Source organism: Mesocricetus auratus, unplaced genomic scaffold (assembly GCF_017639785.1).
Source record: "Mesocricetus auratus isolate SY011 unplaced genomic scaffold, BCM_Maur_2.0 Super-Scaffold_100006, whole genome shotgun sequence".
NCBI classification, from domain to species: Eukaryota; Metazoa; Chordata; class Mammalia; order Rodentia; family Cricetidae; genus Mesocricetus; species Mesocricetus auratus.
In genome coordinates this window covers 32,524,724-32,533,457 of record NW_024429190.1, presented here as the reverse complement: position 1 = coordinate 32,533,457, position 8,734 = coordinate 32,524,724, and positions in this window count along the sequence as shown.

Genomic DNA, 8,734 nt, shown 5'->3' with positions numbered 1-8,734 from the left:
CTCCTGCAAGCTGCTCTCTGATTTTGCATGTATGTGGTGACACATGAGTGCCCATACACATGGATACACACAAAATAAATGTAAAGAAAACAATTGAAATGCCTGGGACCAGGTGGTTCAACTGTCAAATTCTACCAGATGGGCAAAGAACACCTACCAATTCTTCCTAAATCACTCCAAAAAGTGAAGAGGAAGGAATTTTTCCAAACTTATCTTACAGGACAAGCATTGTCCTGGCACCAAAACCAGAGAGGCCTATTACAAAAAGAGAAGACTGTAAGCCATTATCCACAGGGGACATAGATGGAAAATGCTCATCAGAGTCACAGCAAATCAAATCTAGCAGCACATTAAACACCTTTTTCACCACAGTTAGGTGGGCTTCAGGCTAAGGATGCAAGGACAGCTCACAAAACACAAGTCAGTGAAGAGGATTCACCACAGTAGCAGGACGAAGTACACAGAGCATAGAATCACATATTTGATGTGATGTCTTAGTGTTCCTATTGCTGTGAAGAGACACCATGACCATGGCAACTCTTATAAAGGAAAGCATTTAACTGGTGCCTTTATGGTTCAAAGGTTCAGTCCATTGTCATCATGGTGGGACATGGTAGCATGCAGACAGACATGTTGCTGGAGAAGGAGCTGAGAACTCTACAAATACTCATAACTCTTTTCTTTCTGACTGTTGATGTAATTTGACCAGCTGCATCAAGAGGCTGTTGCCTTTGGCTACTGGTCACTTCTATTCAGGGATGCTTGTGTCCATGGCCCATTCCCCCAACACTCTGCTTTAAAGATATGGCCTAAGAGTAAAATAAAACAATCCTTTAGGCCTGTGCATTCAAGTGAGCCTTCCCCTTGTAAATGGCTACCTTAGGAGGCATCACACAGATACCAGCTTCTCCAAAACTCAGAAAGACATCCTTGACCAAGTCATGACATTTCCCTTAAATTCTTTCAGCCGAGAAAAAAAAAAGCATCTGTCATCTGATAGTCTTAATGGGATTCAAACCAAAGAAAGGACATTTAAATGGGGAAATTTTCTTTAATCAGCGTAAGTATTTAACCAGCCAATGAGGACTGTTAACTACATAAGCAAGAGCTATCCTTTACTGCATTAACTACCTTTGCTGACTAGCTACCCGACAAAAGCAATTTAAGGAAGGAATGTCATTTATTCTGGCTCACAGTTTGACGATACAGTCCATCATGGCAGGGAAGGCTTGGTGGCAGGAGCATGAGGCAGCTGGTCACATGGCATCTGTGGTCAGAAGGCAGAGAGATGAAGGCTGGTACTCAGCTTGCTTTCTCCTTTTTACTTAATCTAAGACCCGCCAGCCTACGGGACACCAGTCCACAGGACAGTGCCACTCCCATGCAAGATGAGTCTTTCCTATTCAGTTAAACCTTTCGGGGAAGATTTACTCCTCAGGTGACCATTTCTGAAGTGGGACAGACAGCATTCCATTTCTGATTCCCAAGACAGTCATTCCCCATCAAGTTTCTTTGTACATTGAATGAATAAAGATAATTGGCCTGTGATGTTTATTTGGTGGAGAAATTCATTATATAAAACAGTTTCAGGCTGGTGAAGTGAGTCAGCAGTTGCCTTGAAAACATAAGGGCCAGAGTGTGGATTCCCTGCATGCACATAAATGCCAGGATGGCACGTTGCCCCCTGGAATCCCACTGCTCAGGGAGTAGTTGCAGGGGATCCTTGGAGCAAGTCAGCTAGCTAGAGCTCTGGGTTCAAGAGAGAGGCCCTTCCTCAACACCTGAGGTAGAAAGCACTCATAGACACAGAAGCATATACACACACATATGCTCCTGCCACACACATGCAAACCAAACCCAAACCCAATTATTTCCCGGATGCTGCATTATCATGCTCTGAAATTTCCAGTTGATGAGTCAAAAGAATGTGAGCCTCTCTGGCCTATGTTTTACCAAGTCACACAGTTTAAGTTCCTATAGCAAACGCCAAGTCGACCTCCAGCTTCGCTCACTTACTCATTATAAAACATTCCCTTTCCTCTCTAAGCCCCCTGCCTGCCCTGGGAGTCTGATACACTGAAGTGTGCACATCAGCAAATTGTAAAATTATCTTGGCAAACCAGGAAATGGACTGGAGAGAAGACATGGGCCATCGCCCTTCTTTCAACCTCATGAGCTGGTCATCTGTCTGGGGACTGAGCAAGCCGTGTCTCTGTGAGTCCTGACTGAACAGGAGAGATCTCCACCGGAGACAACGGCAACCCAGGGGACATGCACAGTGGTGTCATGGAAGGAATCTATATTCAACTGAGGTCAGAAGCCAGACTTCCGTTCCCAGCTTGGCAAAGTCTCCATTTCCGGTCTACAGGGAACCAAAGCAAAAGTCCTTCGTGGGCTGCTTTTCTGCAGGGCTGAGGGTGGAAACAATGCACGTTGAAGACGATTAAGATCAGCCTTGGCACTGGCCCATCACAGCTGTGCTCAGGGAGGACAATGGCCAGGATCCAGCAGTTAGCGGGGGTGTGGAGGGCACAGTGAATCGAGGAACCCAGAGCCAGGGGACAACAGGTGCCTGCTGAAGCTAGTTGGGTCAACAGACTCTACAGCTGGACTCAGCATCTTGCCCCAGGGCCACAGAGTGCCCAAGGGCAAGTTAGTCAGTGTCCCTGTGTCTCAGTTTCTTCATCTGTGACATGAGGCTAATAATAGCACTCACTTTGTGGGACAAGGGAGAAGGTTGAATGAGTTATCACAGCCATGCTTGAAAGAGCTCTTACTTAAGGCTCAATCCTTGACAGCAATATTTCTCAGATCAAGCCAGGACTGGTATTTTGCTTTGTGCTCTGTCCCTACTAGCTGTGCAATTCAACCCACCCTCTCTGAACTCTACTTCGTGGTTTCTGAACTATAAACATCATCCCTTTACCTTGTAGAGATAGTGCTCTGTAAGACACCTTGAAGGCTTTCCATGCACTTCCTCTTCCATACAGACTTCAACAGAGAACCTTAACAAACCAACTCCACACAAGGAGCAGGAAAGGGACAGGTGCAGTGGGGGATCCTTAGCAGCACGAGGTGCAGGAGAGCTGGATTGGCCCCAAGAGCCCAGGACTTTGGGGGCAATTTGGCAGATGCAGCATTTCCCAGGATCAACAGGGTTGGGGCACTCCTGGGTCTGCTAAGCAGTCAGTTGAAGCCTGCACATCCTGGGAACATGGAAACCAGAATGGAACAGAAGGGCCAGGGCTACTTGGACTGGGCACTTCCTCCGGAGGTGACCCTTGGGTCCACACTGACCCAGAGATGGGGCAGTCCTGACCTGCACCTTCATGCAGGGGAGGTTTGTGTCCTGTCTGCCCAGCATCTTGACCTCCAGCCTCTAAGCAGGGGCTTGCTCAGGTCTAGTCTCCTGGCACTTGTCTTAAAACAGCCTCATCCTCACCAGGACCTGTGTGTGGCCAGCAGTTCATTAAAGACACGAGGGAGGAGAATGACAATCAACACTTGTTTCCCAGAGTCCTTGGTGACAGCTGCTGCTTCAGGCATGGAACAAATCAGAACCGGCCCCACCCACATCACAGGCCAGGATTTTACTCTCAGGTGTCAGAAGCACCAGCCTATGGCTGGAGTCGATTAAAAGGCCAAGACCTGTTGTGTAGCCTCCATAACCTTTTTATTTCATGATGTGGCCTTTGTCACCATCAGTGTCAATACCAACGCCTCCATGGGCCAGTGTGGGCCTGAGGAACACAGTTGTGCTAGGGTCTCCAGAGCTTAGATCCCAGCCTTGCTATATACATGACTGTCCTCCCCCTGACGCTTTACTCATCCATTGCTGACCTTAGCACCTAATTCTTTGTCATCTTCTCCATTATTGCTGCATTGTTTCAGGTGGCCCTAAATGCCACACAGACGGGCCATCTAAAACCCTGGCCACTCAGTTGTTAAACAATATGCTAGTCAGCTTTCGTTTCCTGTGACAAAATACCAGAGATAATCTAATTTTAAAAAGGAAAACCTTATTTTCTGTTTTGGTTTCAGTCATTGGGGGGCAGGAGACACACAGAGAGGGGGTGAATGAACAAGGGGCTGTGTCTTAGTTAGGGTTACTATTGATGTGATAAACTATCATGTTCAAAAGCAAGTTGGGGAGGAAAGGTCTCATCTGGCTTACACTCTGACATTATAGTCCATCATTAAAGGAAACCAGGAGAGGAACTCAAACAGAGCAGGAACCATAGGCTGGAGTTGATGCAGAGGCCATGGAGGGGTGCAGCTTATTGGTTTGGTCATGATGACGTGCTCTGCCTGCTTTCTTATAGAACTCAGGACCACCAGCCCAGGGATGGTACCACTACAATGGGCTTGGCCCTCCCACACCTATTACTAATTAAAAAAAAATCTCCATAGGCTTGCCTACAGCCAGATGTTATGAATTTTCTCAATCAAGAAATTCTTTCCACTCAGATGACTACAGTTTATGTGGAGCTGATATGAAACTCACCAGTACAGGTTGGTGTCCCAATATCCCCTTTAGGGTCACGCCCCCAAAGATCTAATGTCTTCCCACTAGGCCACTCCCACTAAAGGATCTTCCACTTCCCAATGGTGCTTCAGGCCGGCTCCTATGTAGGTTACTTTTTAGGTTGCTACGATCAAATACTTGACAAAAGCACTAAGACTCATGGTTTAAGAGGAGTCAGTCCACGGTTACTGAACTACACTGATCCGGGGCCTGTGGTGAGGAAGAATTTTCCGGTAGAAGGCGTGTATTTATTAGAGAAGCAGGGACCAGGGACGGCCTTCAAAAGCTTCCAACAAGATACCAGAACTTTTCACAATAGCACCACCAGGTAGGGACTAAACACTAAACATAGGAAGGAGCTTATTGAGGTGAGGGACACTGCAGTTTCAAACTATTACAGCTGGGGACCAAGCCTTTAACAGCTGGATCCTTGGGGGACAGTTGAGATACAAATTGTAGCAACTTATACAATCTCAATGCTTTGTCCTTCAGCCCAACAGCAGCCACCAGCAGCCACTGGTTACCCTTACCATCAGGGGCATCTCTGTGATCTTCACCGCCATTGTCCTACTCCCCGGCCCTGACCTGTCTTCCCCTCTTCTGATGGTAACACACCAATACTCTCCCACCTGGCCCTACCACTGCTCCTACCTTCCCTGAATCCCTTGCAAACACTTCTTCGGGTTTGGGTCTTAGTAAATTGGATAAATCCCATCTCAGCTTAACCCTAACTCTCATCCAAGCCATACTCATGACTGAGTCATCTTAACTAGTCTTGTTGGTAGGCCTTCAACCCTGACACACCCTCAGGGAATTTATGTTATCTTTCTAAAGTGGCTTTCACACCTGTCCTCTCCACTCTTGCTGTGAGAACTTCTGCCCTGGAGATGGGGGAGGAGGGGACTATGGGCGTCTATCTTTCCTCCTCCTGAAGTCCCAATGATAAACAGAAGTTTGATTCTGACCAAGTTTCCTCTGGGGGAACCTATGAGTTTCTTCAGCTTATTTACAGAGCATGGATGGGGGTTTTACTGGCAAGAGCATGGGTGACCATCAAAGGAGTCACTGGAAAATTTTGCCCAGCATTGATGACATACATCCCCACAGATGCACAGAGGGAGCCCTCCTCACCTTTTCCTAGCCTATATACTCTAGCACCTCCTTGAGACCTCGTGCTATCAGGGTAGACATTTCCACAACTTGTTGAAAGGTATGGCTGGATATTCAGGTGAAGGACTCATGACCCTCCCCACTGCCTCCTATGCAGGAATGTCAACAGTCAACAAGCTGGGATTCTTTTCAAGGAGGTACAGTTGACCTTTTGAAGTGACAGCCATTTGGCTCTGAGGACCCTGCTATACAGCAGCCTCCCAATGAGACCACAGTATTTCCTAGAGGGAACCGCACTTACCACTGCGAACCACCTGCCAGACTCAGGCCTCATGAGTCCTTCCTATAAAGAGGAAGAGACCTCATTGTTGGTCTTTTGCTTCAGTTAGGATAAAGCTGGAAGGGGGTCCTGTGTGGGGGCCCATGCGGATTCCACGGCAGGCGAGGGTGACCGAGGCGGGAGACAAACATACCAGGCAGACAAAGCTTAAGTGATTAGTTTTATTAGAAAGAGGAGGGAGGGAGAAGGAAAGAGAAAAGAGATAAAGAGACAGAGACAGAGGGAGGACAGAAGAGAAGAGGGAGACAGGAGCAGAAAGAGAGGAGAGCAGAGAGAGCCGAGAGAGCAGAAATAGCAGTAAGAGAGCATTAGTGGGCGGGGACCTTCCTTTTAGCAGGATCCTTTGCACCTGCATGCAGACTAGTAGTCATGGAGCCCTGGGCTGACCAGGGTACTGCCTGAGTGCATCCTGCCAGGTGATGGGGGCAGGCCACCACAATGCCTGAATCCTTACACTCATGAGGCTGAACTCATCGTTGTCAGCGTTGCCCCGTCCTTCCTGGAACAAAGGATTCCCCTTTCTCTAAAGTGGCCACTCTCTCCATTTGGAGAGTCTCTTCTATTGGTGTATAAACATGGATTAACATCATCCATCTTTTAAGAAAAAGCTCCTAATGCCACGGTCATATCCCGCCACCACTCTGCTTCTCGGCCTCCCACAGCAAGAGCTGCCTACCCATGGTCCAATTCCCTCAACTCTCATCGATCCACAGCCCAACACGCCTGCACATACGTTATCCATGTCACCACTTCCGTGCAACTTTCCTGACGTAACAGCCCACTGACCTTTCCTTTCTCCACGTTCCAGCAGCATTTAGTATGCCTGACTTCTCTAGCCTGATGGAATCTATTATCCTGGGTCTCCTCCCGTCTCTCCTCTGGCAGAGGGGAAAATGATCCACAGTGTCTAGGGCCACAGAGCAGCAGCTGCAGCCCTTCGCTACCCACCGACGCGTGGAGACACTGACCTTACCCCCATGAGAAGAGACTGCTTTGTACGTGCTCTTGACCTCAAGCCTCCTCCTGTCACAAACAGGCAGAGCAAGCAGAGAAAAGGAGAGAGGACGCGCCTGCAGTGCTACAAGCTTTGCAGGCTCCCTGCAATGTCTGCAGAGAGGAGTGTGGTTTATAGCCAGTGCCCACTCATCTCGTTTCACCCCCAAGTACCCAGTTTTACCATCTAAACTGTGGAAAGAAATACAACTTATTGTAACAATAATGTTCACTCGCTAACAGGAGTCAGGAATGCAGGAATGAAGAAAAATTGTCCCTAAAGTTTTTAGGCGTCCACAATACGTGAACCTTGTAAATTTGATGGCAGGCGGTGCAAACAATAGGCCAGCTTCCTTATTTTAGCGTTGAAACCACAGCAAGTCAATAAACACTCATTTTATTCTAAGTCTTGTTGTGGGACAGATTTATCATCCATACAACAATAAGTGCACATTACACTTTGCATCTTGAGGCACCAAGTTCAGTTTGACTGCACACACCAGAGAAAAGGTGACATTCATGAACTATAATGGCTTATTACCCGCATGACCATACATATCCAACTCAGCATCCACTACTCAGCGGAACATAATCTTGTTAGGACTGAAACGGGGCCCTAAGGGATTCATTTCTACATGCTGCAATGCATAAAGAGAGTTGAGGTACAATTATGCCTCTGTCATTTAAACAGATTTATAGATGTGTGAGCATCTTGCATGTGTAATTAACTTCCAGTTAGGATCATTTCTTAAGAACAAAAAACAATTTTCAATGTCTGCAAGGAAGCTGTTCATGCTCTTATAACTACAAAATTTAATTTCTGAAAAACAGCTTTCAAAGAAAGTAGCTATCAACCTTAAAAGCCAGAATTTATCATGGACGTAGCCCTAACCCTACCCTCATATGCTGAGCGTGTGGGATCAAAGCAGAATCCACGAATTTGCAGCTGTATTCACTAGCTGGAGCAATTCTGATGTGAGTAGTATTTGCTTGGTAAATCTTGGTCTAGAAGGAAAGAGGAAAATAAAGTGCAATGCAAACATCTATGATCAACTTACCATAGTAACAATGCATTTCCCAGAATTAACTACGTGGGGGGCTGGAGAGATGGCTCAGAGGTTAAGAGCACTGACTGTTCACATGAACTGTGAGGCTGTGCCTTCCCCATCATGACACGATGAGCTGTTTAATGAACTGTGAGCCAAAACGACCCTGTCCTCAAGCAAGGTATTTCGTTTGGGTATGATGTCACAAGAGGAAGCAACCAATACTGGGTACAGTGATGTGTCCTATATGGTTTTTTGAGGGGAGGGGTTGGTTGTTTTTCTCAAGACAGGGTTTCTGTGTAGCTTTGGAGGCTGTACTGGAACTCACTCAGTAGACCAGGCTGGCCTTGAACTCAGAGATCCACCTGCCTCTGCCTCCCGAGTGCTGGGATTAAAGGCATGCAATATTTATATGCTTTGAAAAGATATTTTGGAGTGGGTCTTCCCCTTTAATTAGATTGGTGACTACCCTAATTGTCATCATAGAACCTACATCCAGTAACTGATGGAAGCAGATGCAGTGACCCACAGCACTGGGCTGAGCTCCTGGAATTCAGCTGAAGAGAGGGAGGCGGTATCATATGAACAAGGGGCGTATCAAAAGCACAATGGGGAAAACCACAGGGGCAGCTGACTCAAGCTAGAGGAAGCTCACGGCTATGGACTGACAGCTATGGAATCTGTATCAGACCAAACCAGACTCTCTGAATGTGGGTGACA